The sequence below is a fragment of the Zingiber officinale genome, chromosome 5A (assembly GCF_018446385.1).
Source record: "Zingiber officinale cultivar Zhangliang chromosome 5A, Zo_v1.1, whole genome shotgun sequence".
NCBI lineage: Eukaryota > Viridiplantae > Streptophyta > Magnoliopsida > Zingiberales > Zingiberaceae > Zingiber > Zingiber officinale.
This window is the reverse complement of record NC_055994.1, coordinates 99,201,299-99,228,409: the sequence shown is the minus strand read 5'-3', so window position 1 is coordinate 99,228,409 and position 27,111 is coordinate 99,201,299. Positions and strand designations below refer to the sequence as shown.

General features: G+C 41.4%; 1 long non-coding RNA gene across 1 annotated transcript; it reads left to right on the top strand.

The window, feature by feature from the left end:
* Positions 1 to 2,629: 2,629 nt before the first annotated feature.
* Positions 2,630 to 10,234, top strand: LOC121983056. Its single transcript, XR_006112366.1, has 3 exons — positions 2,630 to 2,657; positions 2,774 to 2,880; positions 10,197 to 10,234. It is a non-coding gene; the product is annotated as an uncharacterized LOC121983056 (long non-coding RNA).
* The last annotated feature ends 16,877 nt before the right edge of the window (positions 10,235 to 27,111 follow it).

Here is a 27,111-nt window from a genome sequence, read left to right as displayed (position 1 = left end):
GAAAGGTTGTGTCAGAAAAGCATGTCTGTCGCCATACCTTAACAGCTCGAGCATATCCCTGACTTGACAGTGGAAGCTTTCACCGTACGATTCTCTGCCTAACCATGCCGCCAACCACACCGTCTGTCGGTAATACTAGTCCCTAGGAAGATATTCCCAACTGCTCCTTTTGTTCGCTATTGGGTCGAGCAGGAGAGCCACTCGACCAGTCTGTTGTCTGGGTGATGCCATGGTCGGGCCGAGCGGGAGAGCCGCTCAGCTGGTCCGTCTCCCGGGCGGTATCGTGGTCGGGCCGAGCGTCCGATCGACCAATGGTCTGCTGTCCGGCTCCGTCCTGCTGAGCAAGGGAGTCGTTCCTGCTTGGTCGGGGTTGCGTCCACAGTTTAATCGAGCGAGACAGCCGCTCGGCCTTCGTCCATCCATGCTTGAGATTTTTGAGCGTCGTAAGCTCAGCATTTGACCGAGTCGTCGTAGTGCCGGATCGGGTATTCCTTGCGTCGATCGGGAAGGAAGGATCACCTGATCGGACGAACTCCTGGGGCGTTGGCCATCTTGACCCTTCTACCTGGCAGGCCCCACCCTACCTCCGGATCAATAAGTATAATGATAAGTATAATAAAAGAATTTCAATATATTGGGTCAAATTGATATTTGAGGATATTTTTTATAATGAGGAGAATTAGACGAATACGTAGTAATTGATTTCATGTCATTCTGAGATATCTAGGTCCATCGGCCTTTTTCGACCAATTTAATAATATGAAACTAGATCTCTATGTATTCATCTAGTTCTCCTCAAATATTAATTTGACAAAATATATTGAGGCAGTGTTCGTTTAAATCCGAATTAATTTTTCAAAAAATAATACATTTTATAATCGATTTTTAAAAAAACTATTTTAGAAAAAATTGTTTGATAGAAAAACGATGTTTGATTGACATGAAATTAGTTTTTATATGTTCGGGTAGTTCTTATGATTATATCCATGCTCTCAAATATCAATTTGACTCAATATATTGAGAGTAATGATTTTTTGAACATGAAAAATTAATTCATGTTTAAAAAATCATTACTCTCAATATATTGGTCAAATTGATATTAGAGGACATGAATATAATCATAAGAACTAAACGAATACATAGAAACTAGTTTCATATCATTTTGAGATCTCTAGGTCTGAAAATCGACTGATTAATCGATTTTAATCGAAATCGAGTGATGAAACAAATAATTCCCACAGTTATCAAAAAGCAGTATAAGAAACTCATAAATTAAAAAATAAAATAAAAATTAAATTTATTAAATTATCAATTTAGTTTCAAATTATAAAAAAGATAATTGATGGTCTGGATTTTAGTTAGGTTTATAAATACGTTCGTACCTAATTCGAATAGTCTAATATTTATAAATCAGGAACAAAGTAATATTTTATGGTTAGAGTATCTATATTAATTTTCCTAAATATTTAATATACATTCAATTTTAAATTTTAAGTAACAAAAATTTAGATAAGCAGCCTTATCCCTTTCTTAAATTTAAATTTTATAAATAATATTTATTTAAATTTAAAGAATAAAATTTATTTCTTAAATATTAAAATAAAAATAAAAAAAATAAATTTAATAATAAAAACTAAATATTACATCGAAAGAAAAAATAATAAAAAAGTAAAAAAATTAAATATTTTAAATAACTAATGTAATATGCAGTTAAAAATAATTATCTAAATGTAATAAATGGGTGATTTATTTTAAATTTTAGAAATATTATATAAAAATTGACGTGAACCACCGTAGTTTTAATAAATTATATTTATTTATATTGTATCATTATAATTTTTATCAATAAGTATACATATTTATTTGAGTTTAAATAAATAAATATATTTTCTACTATTTTGCTCGGATTCAATTTTATTTATTAAAAAAAAATTGTATCCTTTTGATTTTTTTCTGATTTCAATTTTATTCTATTTAAAAAAAAAGTGTGCGCGAAGTTATACCATATTAGAGATCGTATCTGCTATTCAAATTCATGATTTTAAAGGATAATTATTTTATCGTTGCGGCCCCATTTTTGATATATTATGTCTATGTAATATTAAAAAAAAAATGACAGGTACATATTTAATAATAATATTTAAATGTGAAAAATACATGCCAAAAATTATTATTTTAAAAAGTAAATATGTATTGATCTATAAAAATTATACCATTTTTTATTATTTTTCGTCATTAATATAAGACTTCATGATTACATTGAATAATTAATTTAATATTTGCATTAATCAAACAAAGCCTTTATATAGATTTTTTGTCTCTCAGATAGGTCTAATAGTTAGTGCATGAGATATTGTCATAATAGATTCTAGGGTTTGAATCTTAGTAAAATCGAGATAAATATCTTCCTTATGTACTAATCATTATTCCATAGGTTAGTAGCTGCCTAATTTATTTCTTGACCTTGGGACGGGTTGACGAGGACCCTAAACCCTAAAATATTCGTCTTTTTACCACAATATTGAAAGAAGGTCGGAAAATTACAGCGCCCTACATTGTTCCCCAAAGCTTAACAAAGGGTTCGCTGGAAAATTTATCCACCGTCTCCTCGCTTCCTCCCCAGAGATGGCGGCAAACTTTTGGACCTCCTCGCACTAGTAGATGCTTCCCTCTTCTCTCCTCTTTAATCTCTGGGTCTTGCGATTTTTTTTTTTCTGTATTTTTGCTTTGCCTTTTTCTTAAACAAGCTCATGTTTCATTTGTGTTGCTGCAGCAAGCAACTCCTTGACCCCGACAAGGTCGACGTGGTCCACCGCCTCGACAAGGAGAAAGGCCTCACCTTGGAAGAATTTCGTCTCATCAAGATCCACATGAGCATCCGTAGGCTCGTTTCATCCGTCCCATTCTCGCTTTTTTTTTATTACTTTTTATTTTTATTTTCTCGATTGTATAGATTCTGTGACTGTTACTTGTGTCTCCATGAATTTGATTTGATGTTTTAATTTGCAATATTCTACCCATAGTATGATTACATTAATAAGGAGAATGACGGTTACAAATATACTGTACTACTGTCATATTGAGCATGGAAAATGAAGTATTTGGATAGCTAATTACAGACATGTTTATGTCTAGGTTGGGATTGAAACACTTATCTGCTGTGCTGCTTTCTTCAAATTTGCTAAATCATTTTTTATCAAGATATAATTTTATTTTCTTAGTTGTATCTCAAAGCACCAAGTAATCACCTTTTACCAGTTCAGTCATAATCTATCCAATCTCCCTTCTCTCCACCTCTTTCTTTTACTAGGAATTATCCACCTCTTCCTTTAAATAGGTATTATCCACTTCTTTCCTTCACCTGGAGTTATTCATTTCTTCCTTTCATCAGCAATTGACCATCTCTTCCGTTTATTTGCTGATACGACGTTAAAGGTGGACCCCCCAAAAAAGGGTCAAAATGGGGAAGATCGATTGACGTGATGGTCAAAGTTAAGAAGCGGTTAAAGGTACCAACAATAGTAGGAGTGTGCCCAGACCGGTCACAGGGTCAATCGGACGTGAGTGTCCGATCGGACCTCCCGCTCAACTGGACTATGTGTCTCAATTGGGGACAAGTAGGCCATCTTCATTGTCGAGCATTGAGTAACCCGACCGATAGCCTCAGCCGATCGGGGATGTGGACTGATCGGAAGTGCTGCTCCTTTACGGTCAAGGAGGAGGCTGAGTGGAGACTGGGTTGTTGGCGGAGTCCTATAAGGCCAAGCTGGCGGTCCCCCTGAGTAACGGTCGGTCGACCTAATGTGGGCCCTAGGGACCTGCAATTTCGTACTTTTTTTTTGGAAGTTAGTGCTATAAGGGATAAAGAATATCTTGCGGACAAATCATACATTCGAAGCTTTCAACCTATCAAATCACAAAGATTTGCACGCTCTTTTAAGGAAGGTGTCAGAGTCATTTTAGGACTTGTATTTTCTTAGGAATGCTTTGGGATGCATGCATAAACACAACAGTGATATTATAAAAAGGGGTCTCAATCTACAAGCAGAGGTATGCGATGCTCTATAATTTTACACGCTCGTTGCTACAGTCACTTGAGCGTCGGAGGGCGAACGCCGGAGACCCTTTCCCTAGCTCGGCACTAACGCTCATTGTGACACACAGGATAGCGAGAAGTCTTCATCCAGTCAACGTCAGAGCTACTTTCCCAACCAACCACCTTCACTGCTTTCTGACAGGATCATTTGCGTTTGTCACCTCTCACTTTAGCTGTTCACAGGGAATAGTGTCACCTGAACAATTTCATCTGAACTGCTTCTAGTTCATCTGAATTGCATGAGCTCTCAGTTCCATCTAAACTGCACTTAGTCATTCCCTATCACCCTCACTTCATCCAAACTGGATGAATTTTTTCCACTTCATTTTGAACAGCTTTCAGTTCATCTGAATGAACTGCTTCCATATCATTTGAGCTGCCAATTCATTAGAGGTGAATAAACTCCTCCTAGTTCATATAATGTGAGTTGCCAAGTTAGCCAAGTTATGGATATCTAACTCAAGTTTCTGATATGGACACCGAGGTGGACGCCTTTGTTGAACATTGTTATAGTTGGAAGTAAATTAATTACTACCTAATTAGATATTAGAAATAAATTAGCTATTGCCTAATTAGTAGAAAATAAATAATGACCTAATTTAACTACTGCTATAGTAGAAAACAAATAATGGTCTAATTAGCTTTTCTATTTTTGATTCCTTGTTTTCCTTTATGGTTGATCTTTCCTAATCTTGTCATGTTTGACTCCTTATATAAGGAGTGTCATTATTAATAAAGGGGAGAGAAAAATTAAGCAATTAGGACTCTGTTTAGGGCGAGTCTTCCTCCTTGAGTGATTTGGACTCTGTCTATAACGAATCTTTTCCTCCTCCCTTCCCCCTTTACGTGTTGCATGACCAAGTACGGATCCGGAGCTCGACTTATGACTCGATCCTATATTCAGGACCATATCAACTTGGTATCAGAGCCGGTCATGGGTGACACGAATCCTATCACATCCAAACTCGAGGCCTTCATGGAAAGATTGATGTCATAACAACAAGTTTTCATGGAGCAGATCACTTCTCGCCAGCAAGGACTAGAGGAGCAGATTGCCGAGATTTCTCGTACCATTCAAAATGCTAGACGACGACCTTTGCACACTACAGACAGCCCTACCAACGCAGAGTATGACCCTTCTAGAGGCTCAGAGGTCAGACCTAAATTGCCAACCAGCGACACCATGGCTCCGTGATACTCAAAGATGAAGTTCCCCACCTATTTTGGAAAAGGGGATCCGCTGAGCTAGGTTAAAAGGTGCGAAAAATTCTTTACCAACCAAAGGACCATAGAGGCTGAAAAGGTTGGCCTTGTTGCCTTCCACTTGGTAGGGGAAGCCCAACTTTAGTTTGATCAGGTAGAGCAAGAAGAGCCAGAGATGACTTGGAAGCAGTTTAGAGACCACTGCCATATCCGCTTTGGCCCGCCCCTAAGCAACTACCCTTTGGGAGAGCTAGAAAATCTGAAGCAGACAGGCTCTGTAGAAGACTACCAGCGCCAATTTCTATCTCACCTCGCTCGGACCTCGGACCTCCAACCACAACAACAAGTTGACTTATTCACTACAGGGCTAGTCGAAGATCTCCGTATTGACATCGAACTGCAGAAGCCTGAAAACCTAGGCATTGCAATGAATATGGCCAGGGCACTAGAACGGAAGCAGTGCTTCCATCAAGGTGGGGGGCTGCTGTGCATGAATTGGGGCGGGACCACAACCAAGCTCAACACCAGCAGTGGAGGCCCTCCTTTGGCGAAGACCAGGACCCCGGACATCAGCAAGGAGACTTCACCTGTTTTATTTTTCAAGCGTCTGACTCACGCTGAGATGGCAGAACGAAGAGCCAAGGGCCTTTGTTTTAACTGTGATGAATCCTACTCCACGGGTCACAAGTGTAAATGCCTGTTTTGGATTGAAGTGTCTGATGATGACAGGGAAGGTGAGGAAGAGGGGAAAGTGAATTCAGAAATTTCTCTTCATGTTATTAGTGGTGTTATACCCTGCTTTCGAGCTTGAGGACAAGCTTACTATCGAGGAGGGGAGTGATGATGTGAACGCTGAGGTGGACACCTTTGTTGAACATCGCTATAGTTGGAAGCAAATTAATTACTACCTAATTAGCTATTAGAAATAAATTAGCTATTGCCTAATTAGTAGAAAATAAATAATGACCTAATTTAACTATTGTTATAGTAGAAAACAAATAATGACCTAATTAGTTTTTCTATTTTTAATTTCTTGTTTTCCTTTATGGTTGGTCTTTCCTAATCTTGTCATGTTTGACTCCTTATATAAGGAGTGTCATTATTAATAAAGGGGAGAGAGAAAAATTGAGCAATTAGGACTGTCTAGGACGAGTCTTCACCCTTGAGTGATTTGGACTCTGTGTAGGATGAGTCTTTTCCTCCTCCCTTCCCCTTTACGTGTTGTATGACCAAGTACGGATCCGAATCTCGACATATGACTCGATCTTATACTCGGGACCATATCAACTTGGTATCAGAGCTGACCATGGGTGACACGGATCCTAACACATCCAAACTCGAGACCTTCATGGAAAGATTGATGTTACAACAACAAGTTTTCATGGAGCAGATCACTTCCCGCTAGCAAGGACTAGAGGAGCAGATTGCCGAGATTTCTCGTACTGTTCAAGATACTAGACGACGACCTTTGCATATTGTAGACATCCCTACCAGCGCAGAGTATGACCCTTCTAGAGGCTCAGAGGTCAGACCTGAACTGCCAACCAGCAGCACCATGGCTCCGCGATACTCAAAGATGGAGTTCCCCACCTATTCTGGAGAAGGGGATTCACTGAGCTAGGTTAATGTTAGGATCCTTCGTACGGAGGCTAGAGAGGGGGGTGTGAATAGCCGACCCCAAATCGTCGTTTCTTTCTACAAAACGTGTTAGCGCAGCGGAAAATACAAAGAAACGAAGGAGAAGAAAATCAAACCTTAACACAAGGATGTAACGAGGTTCGGAGATTAGGGCTCCTACTCCTCGGCGTGTCCGTAAGGTGGAGGAGTCCAGTCAATCCGTCGGTGGATGAGCCCCCGGAGAACCGGCTAATACAATATTCTCCTTGTGGGTGGAGAAACCTCGCCACAAACGTTTGCAACAGCAAACAAAGAGCACAAGAACAGTAAGAAAAGCAATACAATATGAATACAATAGCACTCTACCAATTGCTTGCTTTCTTGTCGACTGGAGGTGAAGCAGCAACTTCACAACCCAAACGCAAAGTGGTCGACGACCGAAGCTCACGCGGCGAGCTCAATCAAAGCGGTTGAGCGAAGCTTCAGCAGTAAGAATGAAGTTCTAGAAGAAAAGAAGAAGTAGCAGCAGACCCCTTTATACCGCGAAGAAGACAATGAAACTAGCGGCTGCTACGCAACGGTTAGATGGACCGATCAGGTGAAGCTCGATCGGTTCGGGCCTTGCTCGACGGTCGTGGGGACCGATCAGGCCCTCGATCGGTCCCCGATCGATCGAAGGCTTCAGCAGAGTTGCCCAACTCTGGAATCTGATCGGTCCCGACCGATCCCACTGCCCTCGATCGGTCCGGGACCGATCAGACCCCTGATCGGTCCCGGCACCGATCAAGAAGCCCACACCTTACTTGTTATCCGATTGGTCACCGATCGATCAGACACACAACGATCGATCGGTCCGCATCGATCCGCAGCTTGGTTTTGCCCAAACCAAGTCCCAAGTCTCCCAAACCAACATCCGGTCAACCTTGACTGTTGGTACATCATGCTTAGCATCCGGTCACTCCCTTGACCTGCTAAGACTCCTCACCAGTGTCCGGTCAATCCTTTGACCCACTTGGACTTTTCTCTTCGTGTCAAGTATCCGGTCACTCCCTTGACCTACTTGACCTTCTCAACACCGGATGTCCGATCATCCTTGATCCATCTGGATTTTCCTTCGCTGCCACTCACCGGACTTTCACCTAGCTTCACTCACTAGGGTTTTCACACCGCCTAACATCACAGTTAGGACTTTTCCACTCCTCGGCTTCACTCACCGGGACTTTCCAACCGCCTAACATCCCGTTAGGACTTTCCCACCCTCGGCTTCACTCACGGACTTTCCACACCGCCTAACATCCCAGTTAGGACTTTCTCACCGGTCACTCACCAGGACTTTCCAACCGCCTAACATCCCGCTTAGGACTTTCCCACCTTTGGCTTCACTCACGGGACTTTCCACACCGCCTAACATCCAGTTAGGACTTTCCCCTGCCAAGTCTCCATACTTGGATTTTCCAAGCTACCTGCTTGGACTTTTCCCCGTGCCAAGTCTCCGTACTTGGACTTTTCCAGTGCCAAGTCTCCATACTTGGACTTTTCGCGAATCAGGTCAACCAGGTCAACCTTGACCTAAGGTTGCACCTACAATCTCCCAAACACCTATTCTTGTCAAACATCAAGAATACAACTCTCTTCTCGTCAAACATCGACATGCAACTCAACTAGGTCAACCTTGACCTAAGGTTGCACCGACAATCTTCCCAAGTCAAACATCAAAATACAACTCGAGTCAAGTCACCTCGAGTCGGGTCAACCAGGTCAACTTTGACCTAAGGTTGCACCAACAGTTAAAAGGTGCGAAAAATTCTTTACCAACCAAATAAACCACAGAGGCTAACAAGGTTGGCCTTGCTGCCTTCCACTTGGTAGGAGAAGCCCAACTTTGGTTTGATAAGGTAGAGCAAGAAGAGCCAGAGATGACTTGGAAGCAGTTCAGAGACCACTGTCATATCCGCTTTGGCCCGCCCCTAAGCAACAATCCTTTGGGAGAGTTAGCAAATCTGAAACAAACAGGCTCTGTAGAAAACTACCAGCGACAATTTCAATCTCACCTCACTCGGACCTCCGACCACAACAACAAGTTGACTTATTCACTGAAGGGCTAGTCAAAGATTTCCATATAAACATTGAACTGCAGAAGCTTGAAAACCTAGGCATTGCAATGAATATGGCCAGGGCACTAGAACAGAAGCAGTGCTTCCATCAAGGCGGGGGGCTGCTGCGCACGAATTGGGGCGGGACCACAACCAAGCTCAACACCAGCAGTGGAGGCCCTCCTTTGGCGAAGACTAGGACCCCGGACATCAGCAAGGAGACTCCACCTGTTTCATTTTTCAAACATCAGACTCGTGCCGAGATGGCAGAACGGAGAGCCAAGGGTCTTTGTTTTAACTGTGATGAATCCCACTCCACGGGTCACAAGTGTAAATACATTTTTGGATTGAAGTGCCTGATGATAACAGGGAAGGTGAGGAAGAGGGGGAAGTGAATTCAGAAATTTCCCTTCATGCTATTAGTGGCGTTATACCCTGCTTTCGAGCTTGAGGACAAGCTCAGTATCGAGGAGGGGAGCGATGATGTGGACACCGAGGTGGACGCCTTTGTTGAACATCGCTATAGTTGAAAGCAAATTAGTTACTACCTAATTAGCTATTAGAAATAAATTAGCTATTGCCTAATTAGTAGAAAATAAATAATGGTCTAATTTAACTACTGCTATAGTAGAAAACAAATAATGGTCTAATATGCTTTTCTTTTTTTGATTCCTTGTTTTCCTTTATGGTTGGTCTTTCCTAATCTTGTCATGTTTGACTCCTTATATAAGGAGTGTCATTATTAATAAAGGGGAGAGAGAAAAATTGAACAATTAGGACTTTGTCTAGGACGAGTCTTCACCCTTGAGTGATTTGGACTCTGTCTAAGACGAGTCTTTTCTTCCTCCCTTCCCCCCTTACGTGTTGCATGACCAAATACAGATCCGGATCTCGACATGTGACTCGATCCTATACTCGAGACCATATCAATTTCATCTTTCACATCAATTCCTTGACCAAAGTACCGCATTCAATCTTATACCTGTGCTAAACCAAGTAGGTATTAGTATTATACACTTTAAGGATTATGAGTTTTTAGAATCCTAGACTTTTTTCTCTTTTGTATGCCAAAAGCCAATTATTTTTCTCATTAAGAAGAATAATTGTCTTTTATATTCAGAATATGCTGTTTTTTTGCTCTGAGAAGCTTACTTGGAGCTAACGATGAACCTCATGTTTCTTAGCAGATATTTGGAGGTTGGCTTTACATGTCAAAGTAAGACAAAGGTTAGATCACATTAAGATTGCCCTGTAATATTTTATGTTTTCCTGTTATGAATTGCAAAAGATGTTACAGATTGAGACTAAGGGATTGATATGTTATTGTGATGTTTGTAAAATAAAAATTTGTATTTGGTTACTCTTACTTATCATTTAATTTTGTGCATTAATTTTTGGGTTATAGCTACTGCAATTAGTAAGTGATCGGAGAAGCTAGGTGGTGACAGCAGCGACCATCATCTTAGTAAGTGAAGTTAGGTGGTGGAAGTTCCAGTGAGTGAAGTCGGACTTTAATGAGTGAAGCTAGGTAGTGGAAGTCCTGATGAGTGAAGTCAGGCCCTAGTGAGTGAAGCTAGGTGGAGGAAGTTTTGGTGAGTGAAGCCAGACCCTAATGAGTGAAGCTAGGTGGAGGAAATCCTGGTGAGTGAAGCCGGACAATGGAAGTCCTAGTGAGTGAAGCTAGGCAACCCTAGGGAGGTAACCCTAAGTTTATTGTACTGTTTCATTTATTGTGCTAACTCAGTGTTGCAGGGAAGTCGAGTTAGGTCGACGAGCTGACCTGATAGCTAGCACGAAGTCCAGATAGGTTGACGGGCTGATCGGACATCTGACAGGTAAGTTAAGGTAAGTCACTAGAGAGGAGTGACTTAGTGAGGGTGCACTCCCCGTTTGAGGGAACAGTAGGCCTCGATCCAACTTAGAACCATTTCAGAAATCTAAGTTGAGATCGTGACTAGATTTCGGCCTCAGTGAGACGGAATCTAATTACTATTCTTTTATTATATTTGTACTAACTTTTGTCTTGCAGGGTAGTGTAACTTTTATTTTACCTTGGGCTAACATTTTCTTGCAGGAGAAGGATTTTCTGGAGAAAAGTGGTCCGGGTGCCCAGAAGGGATCCGAGCGCCCGGAATCGGTCCGGGTGCCCGGAAGGCAAAACTTTATCTTGTCGTCACGAAGAGCACACTGATTGGCTGGGCCTACGTCACAGTCCGGGTGCTCGGAAGGGATCCGGGTGCCCGGAGCATCCTATATAAGGAGGTCTCGCCTGGAGCAAAAAACAACAACATCTTCCAACGACTGCTCTACTGCGATGTGCTCCTGCGACGATGCTTCTCCGACAACCTGCAACTCAAGTTCTGTTTATTGTTGTCAGTATTGTTCATTTTTTTATAGTTCTTGTACTCAACTTTGTAAACCTGTTTGCGAACTATTAGCGATTACCCAACGAAAGCACTTGACGAGCGCGGGCCTTGGAGTAGGAGTCGACCAAGGCTTCGAACCAAGTAAATTGGTTGGTGTTAGCATTGTTTTGCTTTTATTCTTCCGCTGTGCTTACTCTAATTCGATACGATAATTTTTCAATCAATATTCACCCCCCTCTATCGACTTTGACGATCCAACAAGTGGTATCAGAGCAAGTACCGTTTTGAATTGGTGCAAGCACCAATCAAGCAAAGGGGGTCTCTTTTAAAAAGAAAAATTAGATATCATTTTTGTTTAAAAAATATTCTTACGCCTTTCATTTTTTTTCCCTCCAAAAATATTTTTGAAAAAATTATTTTCATTTTTTCACCGTTGGTTAGTATTGACAAAATATCGCGTTTAATAAAATTTGTAGTAATATTTTTTAATATTTTGTTTTTTTTTAAAAAAAATATTTTTCTCACGCATATTTTTTTATCTCCCACATTACTTACCCCAAGACAAAGTCTTGGAAATTGTTTCTTGTCTTTTTTTTTTTTGCAAACATATTAATGTCTATTCAAGAAGGACAGAGCATCTACGAACCACCACCATACGATCAAGAAGATTTCAACTACTGGAGGCGAGGAATGGAATGGTTCTTAGGAAGCCTAAATTTCGATAATGTGTTGATATTGAGAAAACCTTATCAGGACTCAGAATTGAACGAAAATGTAAGTAAACTTATTTGTAATATTTTACCTAACAATATTTTATGCAGACTAGAAAAGTACAAGAATGTACATGAGCTTTGAACCTAGTTAATCAAGCTATACGAGGAGTCGTTAGAGCTAGAGGATCAAGTCAAAATTAAATCTGGACTCGAGTCAAATCAAATCGAAAAGCCTACTGAATTAGGGGTTGCACTCAAGGTTAGTAATATTTACCAAAATACCCTTGCTAGTAGTAGTTTAAAAAATATGCATGTTAATTTAGATATTTCTGAAAATATATGTGAAAATAGTGCATTTGATAATATATGCAAAAATACCCCTATGATATTATCTGATAAAATAATTCTAATTAATTTAAAAAATTTAGAAAATATGAAAATAATTAATAACCCTAAAAATTCAAATGATAACCAAATCAATTTGAATGACTCTACCTCTAAGAAAAAATCAACTAATAATATTAAAAATATTACTTTACACAAAAATTTAAATAAATTAACAAATTTAGAAAAGTTAAATATTAAAAATTTAAATTTAAACTTAAATAAATTTAAAAATTCAAATGATAATGGTAACCAGGTGATTTAGACAAAATTAATAAATTTCTTAATAAATTATTTAATAATCTAAAAAATATCAATCCAGCAAATTCTATCCAAATCTAGATAATTTAATTAACAAAAAAACTAAATTTTAAAGATAAGACTAATCTAATAAATTCAACTAATCATATCAACTTAAAAGGCAAAGATAATCTAGAAAATTCAAAATTAACAATTAATAAAAGGTTAAAAGATAGACCTTTAAAGAGATATAATTCAACCAATTTAATTAATTCAAATTAAAAAATTAATAAAAACTTAAACATTAAATGTACTCCTTCAAAGAAGGATAATTTGACCAATTTAATTAATTCAAAATTAAATTAAAACTTAAATTGACTTAAAAATGAAACTTAAAACTTAAATTGAATTAAAATTAAAACTTAAATTAACTTAAAATTAAAACTTAAACCTTAAATTAAATTAAAATTTAAATTAACTTAAAAATTAAATTTAAATTACAAATTAAACATTAAATCTTAACTACAACTAATCTTAATTATACAAAAATTTTAAAATAAAAATCAATAATTTAGGGGGAGGTTCCAAATTAGTTGACATCTCCAAAAATAACCTACCCGGCAGGGTAATTAGGACTAGTTAAAAAGGGACAAAAATTTAACTTGAACTATGGTACTGGTGATGTTTTGAATGATAGTACGTTAGGGAAACTTTGTCTATACATGTCTAGGAAGATATGGCTTCGACCTGGTGCATTTGACTTAGTGGAACTAACCGAAGCTATCCCTTACGGATCCTAACTAGTTAGACCAAAGTTTTGTACTAAGTTCAGTGGATAGGACTATTTGGAAAACCTTGAAAGCATGGTTAATCTAGTGATGCCCATGTGACTCACCATAGTCCAGAAGTTATCGAGAAAAAATATATTTGTTGAGCCCAAAGCTAAACCTGAATTTAACACAAAACTAAACCAAAGCTTGAAACTAAATCTAACTCATCTCACAAAAATTACAGGATTCCATGATTGAAAACCTAGATCGGGTGAGATGACTAAGGATTTTGAATCGAACCAAATCGAATCGAATCGAACCAAATCGAATCAAATCAAACCAAATCGAATCGAATCAAACCAAACCAAATCAAATCAAACCAAATTAAATTAAATCTAATTAAAATTGAATTAGATCTAATTAAAATTAAACTAAACCAAATCAAATTCAATTCAATTTCAAATTATTTTAAAATTGACTCAAATTTAAAATTATTTTAAAAATTATCTTAAAATTATTTTAAAAATTAACTTAACTTAAAAATCATTTTAAAAATTAACTTAACTTAAAAATTATTTTAAAAAATTTATTATTTTAACTTAAAAATTATTTTAAAAATTTGTTTTAACTTAAAAATTATCTTAAAAATAATTCTAGCTTAAAAATTATTTTTTAAAAAAATATTATTTTAACTTAAAAATTATTTTAAAATAAAAATTATTTTAAAAAATTTAAGATTTTAACTTAAAAATTATTTTAACTTAAAAATTATTTTTTAAAAAATATTATTTTAACTTAAAAATGACTACCACATACTCAGCTTCCATGGTTGAATCAGAAATACATTTCTACTTGACACTCCTCCATGCAATGGCTCCACCTCCTAAAGTAAACACATAGCCTGATGTAGACTTACTATTGTCCCTATCTGATTGGAAATCTGAATCCGTGTAACCCACAGGGAGCAAATCGTTTACTTAGTAAACTAGCATATAATCTCTAGTCCTTCTCAGGTACTTCAATATATGCTTTACAGCAGTCCAATATCATTGTCCAGGGTTACTATGATATCTGCTAACCATGCCCACGGCAAAACAGATATCAGGTCTCGTACACAACATTGCATACATTAGGCTTCCCACAACCGAAGCATAAGGAATTGCCTTCATGCCCTCTATCTCTTTTGATGTCTTCGGAGACATCTCTTTAGATAAAGCTACTCCATGCCTAAAAGGTAAGAAACCTTTCTTGGAGTTCTGCATGCTAAAACGAGCAAGGATTGTATCTATATATGAAGTTTGAGATAGACACAACATCCTTTTCTTGCGATCCCTTATGACTTTGATTCCAAGAATGTGTGCACATTCTCCTAAGTCATTCATATCAAATTATTTGGACAACCATACTCTTACATCCGATAACACTTTGACATTGTTGCCAATTAACAAAATGTCATCTACATATAGTACAAGAAATACCACCACGTTTCCGTTACACTTCTTGTATACACAAGACTCATCCGAACACTGAATAAATCCATATGACTGGATTACTTCATTAAACCGGATGTTCCAAGATCTTGAAGCTTGCTTCAGTCCATAAATGGACCAATTCAGCTTGCACACTAGATGCTCTTTGCCTTTTTCAATGAATACCTCTAGTTGCTTCATATGGATGTTTTCTTCAAGACTTCCATTAAGGAAAGCTGTATTGACATCCATTTGCCAAATCTCATAATCCATATGAGTGGCAATGGATAAGAGTATCCGGATAGACTTAAGCATAGCTACCGGTGAAAAGGTCTCCTCATAATCGATTCCCTCTTTCTGAGTATACCCTTTCACAACAAGCCTTGCTTTGAAGGCTTCTACCCTCCCTTCTGTCTCTCTTTTTCTTTTGTAGATCCACTTGCATCCAACGACTTTTACACCATCTGTTCATTCTACAAGCTCCCAGGCCTTATTAGAATACATAGACTCTATTTTAGAATTCATTATCTTTTGCCAAGATACTACATCTTTATCTTGGAGTGCTTTGTCATATGTCCGGGGATCAGGTTCATGTTTACCCGGGATCAAGTCCGAAGACTCTCCCAAAAACATGAATCTTTCAGGTTGCTTTACAACCCTCCCACTACAACGAGGCACTGCCTCTGGTTGTGTATCATGTGTGACACGTATTGCAGTCTTTTGTGGTACTTCATCTTGTACTGTTGGTACTAAAGTAGACGTGTCCTCTTTTATTTCTTCTAGAACAATTTTACTTATGGGCTTATGGTTTATTACATAATCATCTTCTAAAAATCGAGCATTGGTACTAACAATGATCTTCTAATTTTTAGGATTATAAAACAAACCCCCTTTCGTTCCTTTAGGATATTCCACAAACATACTTCTGTACGTGATACCAACTTGTCAGTATCTCCCTTCAGCACATGTGCTGGACTACCCCATATCCGGATATGATTCAGACTAGGCTTACACCCATTCCATAATTTCATAGGAGTAGAAGGAATTATTTTAGAATGTACCATATTCAGAATGTACACTGTTGTTTCTAAAGTATATCCCCAAAACAAATTTGGTAATTTTGAATAACTTATCATCGATCTAACCATTTCCATAAGAGTCATATTCCTTCGTTCTGCCACACCATTCTGTTGGGGTGTACCAGGTGCAGATAATTGGGATTGAATCCCGGCTTCTGATAAGTAACTCCTAAACTCTCCAAAGAGGTATTCGCCACCACGGTCAGACTGTAGTGTCTTGATATTTTTACCAAGATGTTTCTCCACATCAGCCCTATATTCTTTGAACTTATCAAAACATTCAGACTTGCGACACATCAAGTAAATGTATCCGTATCTTGATAATCGTCTATAAAGGAGACGAAATATTCATAACCAACTCTTGCCTAGACAGACATAGTGTTAGGACCTTCAGACACGGCTAGAGAGGGGGGGGTGTGAATAGCCGACCCCAAATTCTCGTTTCTTCCTACAATTTGAGTTAGCGCAACGGAAATAAAAGGTAGAAACGAAAATGGAGAAGATCAAACCTCAAACGCGACGATATAACGAGGTTCGGAGATGATACTCCTACTCCTCGGCGTGTCCGTAAGGTGGACGAATCCTATCAATCCGTCGGTGGATGAGACCCCGGAAAACCGGCTAATGAAAACTCCTTCTGGGTGGAGAAACCTCGCCACAATCTCTCTTGCAACAGCAAGATCAGCGTACAAGAAATACAGCAAGAAGCCAAGAACAATATGAATGTAAAAACACTAGTTTGCTTGCCTTCTCGTCGACTGGTGATGAAGCAACCACTTCACATCAACAACAGCAGCAACTGATCAGTTGGAGTCCAGCCGAGGGAAGCTCACACGAAGCTTCAGCAGTGGAGAGCTCAGCAAAGCTCTGATCGCAAGGAACAAGAAGGAGCAAGAAGAAGAAGAAGCAACCTACTGTTGAGGCCCTTGATTTATATATACCTTACATGAACCTGCGAAGAAGAAGAAGAAAGAAGAAATCTAGCCGTTGTGTCTCAATGGCTAGACCTGGACCGATCAGGCTACACCCTGATCGGTCTAGGATGGATCTGATCGGTCAGGGGACCGATCAGGCCCTAGGCTGATCGGTCCCCAGACCGATCCCAACTCTCACAGAGAGTTGGTTGCCAGAGCCCTGATCGGTCTGTGGACTGATCAGGCCATTCCTTCTCGTATCACTGGATTGGTCAGCAGACCGATCCAGATACCCATAGTATCACTGGATCGGTCAGCAAACCGATCCAATTTCCCAGCCTTAAACCTAAGGCCTTCCTGATCTAGAGAACGAGCTACCGAGCCCTCTCTGACCTAGTCCGGAGAACGAGCTACCGAGCCCTCTCCGACTTCCACGTCCGGTCCAGAGAACGAGCTACCGAGCCCTCTCTGACCTAGTCCGGAGAATGAGCTACCGAGCCCTCTCCGACTTCCACGTCCGGTCCAGAGAACGAGCTACCGAGCCCTCTCTGACCTAGTCTGGAGAACGAACTGCCGAGCCCTCTCCGACTTCGTCCGGTCCAGAGAACGAGCTACCGAGCCCTCTCTGACCTAGTCCGGAGAACGAGCTACCGAGCCCTCTCCGACTTCCACGTCCGGTCCAGAGACCGAGCTACCGAGCCCTCTCTGACCTAGTCCGGAGAACGAGCTACCGAGCCCTCTCCGACCTCCCATGCCAAGCTTCCATACTTGGACTTTTCCCCGTGCCAAGCTCCCTGCTTGGACTTTTCCCATGCCAAGCTCCCTGCTTGGACTTTTCCGTGCCAAGTCTCCATACTTGGACTTTTCCCGAATCAGGTCAACTCAAGTCGGGTCAACCAGGTCAACCTTGACCAAAGGTTGCACCCACAATCCCCCAAGTTCCTATTCTTGTCAAACATCAAAATACAACTTCTCTATTCTTGTCAAACATCAAAATATACCTCGAGTCAGGTCAACTCTAGTCGGGTCACCCAGGTCAACCTTGACCTTGTTAGGATCTTGGGATGGCTAGAGAGGGGGGGTGTGAATAGCCTCCACTAAAAACTCAATCAATTCCTCACAAAAGCTTGTTAGCACAGCGAAAATAAACAGAAATAAGACTGATGCAAGGAAAGAAGCACAAACCACAGCTTACACAAGCATGTACGAGGTTCCGGGATAACTTGCCCCTACTGCTCGGCATGTCCGTAAGGTGGACGATCCCTTGATCGTTCGGTAGATCACACCCCGGACAAATTCCGGCTAAATGTTTCTCCTTCTCGGTGGAGTAACCTCTCCACAAAGATCACAATATAGATTTGAAAGTGAAGCACAATTACTTACAGAGTTCAGTGGCTAAAGGATTGAACAGAAGAACTTACAGCCACGAAGCACAAATGCAAGGACAGAAGGAATCGGCCAAGAGCTCAACAACACACACAGCCTCTTGATCGACAGAGAGTTTTTCCAGAACCTTAGCAAGCCTCTCTTCTTCCTTCTTCTTATTCTGCTTTCTTACTGTCCCGAATCACTGTCACCTGTGTCGAATCGCTGCAACCAACTCAGGCGTCGCCAATCATTCTTGCTTCTCATCTGGTTCTCTGAACTCACACCAATACCATCCATGGTCTTCACTGGTGTCTCTGAGCTCGAACCAATGAGCAAGAGTCCAACTGATTGCGGCCAGTGAACGTTGAAGCTTGAATTGCATCACTTGCAGTGAAATACAGCATAAAGGGCACTTGTTTTTATTCTTCTGATGGAGCTTCATTTGAAATTGACCAATAACACGATACCTGCAACCTGTAACTTAGAAATCTCACAGCAGATGATTTGATCAGATGAATCAGAAGTGAATCAGAAAAATCAGAGAAGCAGCAGAAACAAACGACAAGTTGTGGATCGGTCAACAGACAGATCCATAGCTCTCTGGACCGATCAGGACTCATCCTGATCGGTCCGGGAAGTGTCTGATCGGTCTGTGGACCGATCAGCCCGTGCGTGGATCGGTCCACAGACTGATCCCCCTACGGTTCTGTGGCTTCGTTGCTTATCTCTGATCGGTCACCGGACCGATCAGATAGCCCACAGAAATACTCTGTGTGTTAACTGATCGGTCCACAGACTGATCAGATAACCCACAGAAAGCTTCTGTGAGGTTTCTGATCAGTCCACAGACCGATCAGATACCTAAGGTATCACTGGATCGGTCAACAGACCGATCCATAGTCCCTGAGTTAGTTTTAGAGCTTCCCAGCCCTAAAACCTAACGTCTTCCTGGTCCAGAGAACGAGCTACCAAGCCCTCTCTGACCTAGTCCGGAGAATGAGCTGCCGAGCCCTCTCCGACTTCATCCGGTCCAGAGAACGAGCTACCGAGCCCTCTCCGACTTCATCCGGTCCAGTGAACGAGCTACCGAGCCCTCTCTGACCTAGTCCGGAGAACGAGTTGCCGAGCCCTCTCCGACATCATCCGGTCCAGAGAACGAGCTACCGAGCCCTCTCTGAACTAGTCCGGAGAACGAGCTGCCGAGCCCTCTCCGACTTCATCCGGTCCAGAGAATGAGCTACCGAGCCCTCTCTGACCTAGTCCGGAGAACGAGCTGCCGAGCCCTCTCCGACTTCATCCGGTCCAGAGAACGAGCTACCGAGCCCTCTCCGACTTCATCCGGTCCATTGAACGAGCTACCAAGCCCTCTCTGACCTAGTCCGGAGAACGAGCTGCCGAGCCCTCTCCGACTTCATCCGGTCCAGAGAACGAGCTACCGAGCCCTCTCTGAACTAGTCCGGAGAACGAGCTGCAGAGCCCTCTCCGACTTCATACGGTCAAGAGAACGAGCTACCGAGCCCTCTCTGACTTTGCGTGTCAAGTATCCGTACTTGGACTTTTCCTCTCCTCATGATCAACCTTGATCATTAATCACTCTGAGTTTAATTAATATCTGATACAAACTTAAATCAGTGTCAACATCAAAACAACAATCAGGTCAGACTGTATCAACAATCTCCCCCTTTTTGTTGTTTGACAACACGATTTAAGTTTAGATCAGAAATGTTCATATTTCCATATTTCCCTAATTTTAGGGGAATCAAGATCCTCCCCCTAAGACAGATATAACACCATGTAAGGATAGGGGAATCAAAGTCCTCCCCCTAAAGCCAAACTTTCATTTATCTCTAAACTTAGTTATCCTCTCCTCCTTTGTCAAACACCGAAAAGGTGCGAATTAGGTAACAAAACTTTAAAAGACTCCCCCTTAACTCATACTGTCTTTTTCTTAATTCACCTAGAATACCCTCTAAGTGTATTATAAGACAGTGATAAAGGAATAAGAGACATACAAGTCAAGACATATGAGTAGCATATTAAAAACCAATAAGGAGCGAAACATAAAGAAAGAAAATAAACAGTATACATAGATGAAATGAACAAGCATCCAGGTCAGACATAAAATATCCAACAAGCAACATCCAAAAACATATACAGTCAAAATGACATCATAGAACAATGTATATCACTCAGCCTCCTCATCATGAGGAGCATCAGCATCATCAACGGGAGGAATGGGTCCCTGAGGTGGCATGCCGCTGCTCGAGGATGGATAGCCCGGGAAATCCTGCGCAATCCATAATCACGATGTGTCGCCAGCTGCTGACTGCGTAAATCATCGTAGCGCTGGTCAATCCGGACGCGCAGCCCGTGAAGCTCAGCAACCAGCAGCTCATCGTGTCGATCAAAGCGACTCTCCAGCTCGGCGATCTGCCAGCGCAGATCAGGATCGACCTCTCCATCGTCAGTAGCAGGAGGAGCAGCAACAGGAGCAGCTGCAACCTGTCGTGGAGGTCCCCGTGGTAACTCACCTAGAGCTCTCCCATCCTTCCACCAAACATCCCCATTTTGTCCTATGATTCCAGACTTGGAAAATGCCCGCTTCCCAAGTCTGCAATCCTGTCTGACCATCTTGACTATTCTACCCTTAGAGACATCAATCTGAAGGGTCTCAAGCCAATCTGTAATTATATGCCCATAAGGCATATAAACAGTGTAGCCGCTCGGCTCACTATAGGATATGATCGAAGAGTAGATGCTAGATACGATGTCAAAGTCGAGACGCCGACGCAATCCATAAAGCATCAGGCAATGATAGGGTCGAATCTCAGACAGTGGTTTAGATGTGATAGGCAGAAGGCAGTTTGTGACAATTTTAAAAAGAATGTAGTCTTGAGGAGATAATCTCAAGGCTGCAAAAGTAGGGAAGTCAACATCTAGCTCATCAAGGCCACCCGGTTTAGGATGTCTGAAGAAGTACTCATAAATATCGTTAGATGAGATATCAAAGGGTGGAGGTAAAGGATCTGGTAAATCAGGAAATATCGAAAAGACATTACCGGAACACCTCCGACAATCGAGATAGTCAAAGAAGGATGAGAAACTAAAATCAAGAGTCCGCTTAGCAACTCTTGTTTTATAACCTACATCAGTAGTCTGATGAAGGTTGTTATAAAACTCAGAGACCAAGTCATAGTTGATATCCCGTTCTAAGTAGACAAGTGAGTCAAGTCTGTAGTAGGCAATGATTTCAGACACAGTTGGACAAAATTCGTCCATGAATTTACGATCTACAGACCTACAAGGGAGTAATTTAAAGGTTCTTTGTCTAAAGGCTTCCTCAAAATTGTGGTTCGGGAATCTCCCGGAAATAGATGGTTGAGGTTGGGAAGGAGCCTTAGACTTCGACTTCTCAGGTGACTTAGAGGTCCCCTCACCCACTGGTTTCTTTCTAAGAGTTAACAATGGGATACAATGGGAAGTAAATGAGCACAGGAGCCACCCGAAACAAAAACCACAGTTATGGTGAGAAATGAAATCGAAATGCCAAGTTCTAGAGAAATAAGGAGTTACCTTGGTGCGTAGCATTGACTAGATTAGGATGTTCGCTGCAAAGAGAAGAGAAGGAAGAGAAGTGTAGGGAGTCGGCTAGGGTTCCGCGTGAAAGAAGAAAAGAAGGATCGGGAAGATTTAAGGGCTTATTGATGGGTGTACGTTGATGAAATGATCGGACGGTCCGATCGAGATATCAGAGCCCTCGACGGCCCCTCGACCGATCGAACATCTGATCGGTCCGCACCGATCAGAGACGATCGAGAGTCGCCGACGTCCCTGACCGATCAGAACTTCTGACGGTCGGTAGACCGATCGAGAATGATCGAGGCCACGCATCGATTGATCGACGGTCTCCGGACCGATCAGAACTCCTGATCGGTCCGTAGACCGATCGAAAGTGATCGATGGCGTGCCGTTGACCTAATCGGTCCGTAGACCGATCAGTGTCTGATACTTAGTTCTCCAGTAATTTCAGTAACTGAAATTTGCAATTTCAGTAACTGAAATTCATAGAGATGTTCGATAGTTCGTGGAAGTTTCTCTAAAAAAACTTCCAAGTTCAGAACCTAGAACCTGGAGGATCTATAAGTATAACGATTACCTAAAAATTATGGTCTGAACTTGTTTATAGCCCTAAAGTTGCAGACATTTAGAAAACAAACAACTTGAGGTCTGAAAACTGAAATTTTTGACCTTTGTTATGTTCAGTTTCAAGTTTGTCAAAATATAACCAACTTGCTATCATTTTTTCAAGGACTTGTCCTAGTTTCAATCAAAATCATGAAAGACATCGTTCAAGTGTATCAAACAATCCATCAATCACAGTTATATAATTTCTAGATAAAGGTCCAACCAAGTTTCCTTGGTTGGAATATATGAGTAAGATCTAGAAACCAAAAACACATGAATTATGTAATGGTCTTCCCCATACTCAATTTATGTCTCTTCAACCTAATTATTCAAGGGATGCATGATACATTTTGAATAGTTTGGTTGATCCTAGCATCTCACCCCATTTCTAGCAAACAAAAATCATTTGTTAAACCTTATAGTTTGTGTGAGATGTTCCCAAGTTGCCCAAATTAATTTCCCTATTTCTCTTGTTGTTTTAATTGTCCTTATTGATCATGATAGGGTCCTAATGGCCTATTGAGCCAAACACATTCCCAATTCTCTCCTCAAATGACTAAATTCATTTTCCGGAAGAGGTTTGGTGAAAATATCGGCTAGGTTTGACTTTGACTCAACATAGGTGAGTGCAATGTCTCCCCTAGCTACGTGATCTCTAATGAAGTGGTGACACACTTCAATATGTTTGGTCCTTGAATGATGGACTGGGTTTTTTGTTAGGTTTATTGTGCTGATGTTGTCACACAACACTTGCACTCCCTTATACGAAAGTCCATAATCTTCTAGAGTGTGGATCATCCACAACAGTTGTGATACACTCTCTCCCATGGCAATGTATTCAGCCTCGGTCGTGGAGAGAGCAACACAATGTTGCTTCCGACTTGACCAACTAACTAATGATGAACCTAAAAATTGGCAACCCCCACTAGTGCTTTTCCGATCCAATTTGCACCCAGCATAATCGGAGTCGGTATAACCTATCAAGTCAAAAGACTCCGTGCGAGGGTACCATAGACCTACTCTAATTGTGCCCTTAAGGTATCTCAGAATTCTCTTAACTGCCATTAAATGAGATTCCTTGGCACAGGCTTGATATCTAGCGCACATGCCCACAGCAAAAAGTATGTCCGGCCTACTAGCTGTGAGATATAGAAGACTACCAATCATGCTTCTATATTGCGTTAGATCAACTGGTTTTCCATTCTCATCATTGTCTAAGCGAGTGTTCGTCGCCATTGGAGTGGAAACTTCCTTAGAGTCACTCATTTTGAATTTCTTGAGCATCTCTTGAGTGTATTTTGTTTGATGGACATAAATGTCATCTCGAGTTTGTTTGATTTCAAGTCCAAGGAAGAATGTCAATTCTCCCACCAGACTCATTTCAAACTCACTTTCCATGTGAGTGATAAATTCATTCAAATAACCCTTGTTATTTGAGCCACAAATTATGTCATCGACATATACCTGGGCTACAAATATGTTTTCACCATCTCTACGCAGAAATAGTGTTGGGTCTATTTGACCTCTCACAAAACCCTTTTCTAATAAGTAAGTTGACAACCTTTCGTACCATGCTCGAGGTGCTTGTTTAAGCCCATAAAGAGCTTTCTTGAGCTTGTACACGTGGTTTGGAGCTTCGGTATTCACAAACCCCGGTGGTTGTTCAACATAGACCTCTTCTTTAATGAAATCATTTAAGAAGGTTGATTTGACGTCCATTTGATAGAGCTTGAAGCCTCTATGTGCAGCAAAAGCTAGCATTAAGCGAATGGATTCTAATCGAGCCACGGGAGCATAAGTCTCATCATAATCGAGGCCTTCGACTTGACTATAGCCCTTGGCTATAAGTCTTGCCTTGTTTCTTACTACTTCTCCCTTTTGGTTTAACTTATTTTTGAAGACCCATTTGGTTCCAATAATGGTGGTCTTCTTAGGTCTAGGAACTAAGTCCCACACTTGGCTCCTTTCTGTTGGTGCAATTTCCAGTAGGTCAAGGTTGACCTAGTTGACCAAGCGTAAACCTTGGTCATGGTTTCGATGTTTGACAATACAGAAAGACATGTAGACATGGACAATGCAGGTGCAGTTGTCCATGCGGAGAGATACTGATCAGGGTCTGATCAGGTTGGATGAAGAAGAGTCAAGTAGGTCAAGGTTGACCGGATACTTGACTGGGAAGTCCTAACTGAGATGTTAGGCAGTTCGAAAAGTCCTGGTGAGTGAAACCAGGCAGTTCGGAAAGTCCTGGTGAGTGAAACCAAGCCTGGAAGTCCCGGTGAGTGAAGCCAGGCTCGAGGAAATCCCGGTGAAGCTAGGTAGTGGAAATCTTGGTGAGTAAAGCGGTGAAAATCCTAGTGAGTGAAGCTAGGTGAAAGTGAAAGTCCCGGTGAGCGAGGCAGGGGAAAGACCTAGTGAGTGAAGCTAGGCAGTTTGGAAGTCCTGGTGAGTGAAGCCAGGCAGATGGAAAGTCCTGGTGAGTGAAGTCAGGCAGTTGGAAAGTCCTGGTGAGTGAAGCCAGGCAAGGGAAATCCAGATAGGTCAAGGTTGACCAGACATCTGGTGAAAAGTCCAAGCAGGGAGCTTGGCACGAGAAAAGTCCAAGTATGGAGACTTGGCACGGAAAAGTCCAAGCAGGGAGCTTGGCACGGGAGAAGTCCAAGTATGGAAGCTTGGCATGGGAAGTCAGAGAGGGCTCGGTAGCTCGGTAGCTCGGCAGCTCGCTCTCCGGACTAGGTCAGAGAGGGCTCGGTAGCTCATTCTCTGGACCGGATGGAGTCGGAGAGGGCTCGGTAGCTCGGTTGATCGGTCTGGTGACCGATCAGTAACCAAACAGAATGCTTCTGTGGATTATCTGATCGGTCTGGAGACCGATCAGAAAGCAAATAGAAGAAGAAGAAGAAGGAGAAAGGCTGATCGGTCCAGGGACCGATCAGACTCCTCCTGGACCGATCAGGACATAGCCTGATCGGTCCCCAAGACCGATCAGGGACAGTGTGGACCGATCAGGTTAGAGCCTGATCGGTCCAGAACTATTCGTTGGCTCACAACGGTCTTCTGTCTTCTGCTGTCTTCTGGCTTCTTCTTCGCAGGTGGATGCAGGTTATAAAAGGAGATCGAGGGCTGCTACAGTTTGCTACTTCTTCCTCTCCGAAGCTTCTGCTTCTTCTTGATCTTCTTCTTGCTTTTGCAAGTAATTGCTTCTGCTGTTCTAGAGCTTTGTTAAGCTCGCTTCCGAAGCTTCGCGTGAGCTTCCTCGACTTCTTCGACTGGTTTCAGCTGCTGCTGTGATTCTGTGAAGTTGGTGCTTCATCTACAGATTTCAGTCGACGACGAGAAGGCAAGCGAGTATTTGTACATTCATTGTGTATTTTGTTCTTGCTCTTCTTTGTATTTCCATATTGCTGTTGCAAGCTATTGTGGCGAGGTTTCTCCACCCACAAGGAGTATTTATTAGCCGGTTCTCCGGGGACTCATCCACCGACGGATTGATAGGGCTCGTCCACCTTACGGACACGCCGAGGAGTAGGAGTATCACCTCCGAACCTCGTTACATCCATCGAGTTTGAGGTTTGTCTTCTTCCTTTTCGTTTCTACGGTTTCATTTCCGCTGCGCTAACCCTAATCGTAGGAAGAAACACAAAGATTTGGGGTCGGCTATTCACACCCCCCTCTCTAGCCGCGACCGTCGATCCTAACAAATGGTATCAGAGCAAGGTCGCTCTTCGTTGGATCAACACCCGGGGGAGCACAAGCTAGAGATGGATCAACTCGGAGAAGACATCACCATTCCACCTTTCTATGACTGCGACGACTTCGCGTATTGGAAGGTAAGAATGAGGTATTTTCTTATGACTAACCTTGAAAATTGGAGTTGTGTTCAATTAGGTTTCTAGCCTCCAATGGATAAGGAAGGAAAACCACTCGAGAAGAAGAAGTGGACAAGGGAACAAATCCACCATTCCACAATCAACGATGAGGTAATGAAAGTATTTGAATTCTCATTACCTAATGACATTCTATGTAAGATAGGTGGATACAACAATGCCAAGGAGTTGTGGAACAACTTGGCTAAGTTCCATGAGGGGAACTCCACTTCAAGCCATGAAGAGGAGTCAAGTGAGCCAAGGAGTTCACATCATGGAGGGATGAATTTAGAAGTTGAGGGCTACTCAACATCTAAAGAAGAAGAGGAGGAGAGTCCCTCTTCAAGTTCGGAGCAAGGAGAAGAAGCTTCTATCTCCGGAAGGGATGAAGAAGAGAGCTCACATCCATCCTCAACCCTAGGTAACTCAAGCCATTTAGTTTCTAGCAAATTACACATAATGTGCTTTGAGTGTAGGGAATTTGGACATTACAAGAGTAAATGTCCAAAGAGGGTTAGAAAGACTCCACCGGTGCCAAAGGTCAAGGAAGCCGGAGTCCCAACACGCAAGGGCAAGGAGCACGTGGTGTGCTTCCAATGCAAGCGAAGGGGACACTATAGGAGTCAATGTCCGAGGGGGAGGCAACCTCACAAGGACAAGAGACCGAGCACGTCAATAGGGGGAGCTAAGGCAAACCCTAAGGTAACATTTAAGTCTCATTCTTGCAATAAGACACATGCTAGTAGTTTTA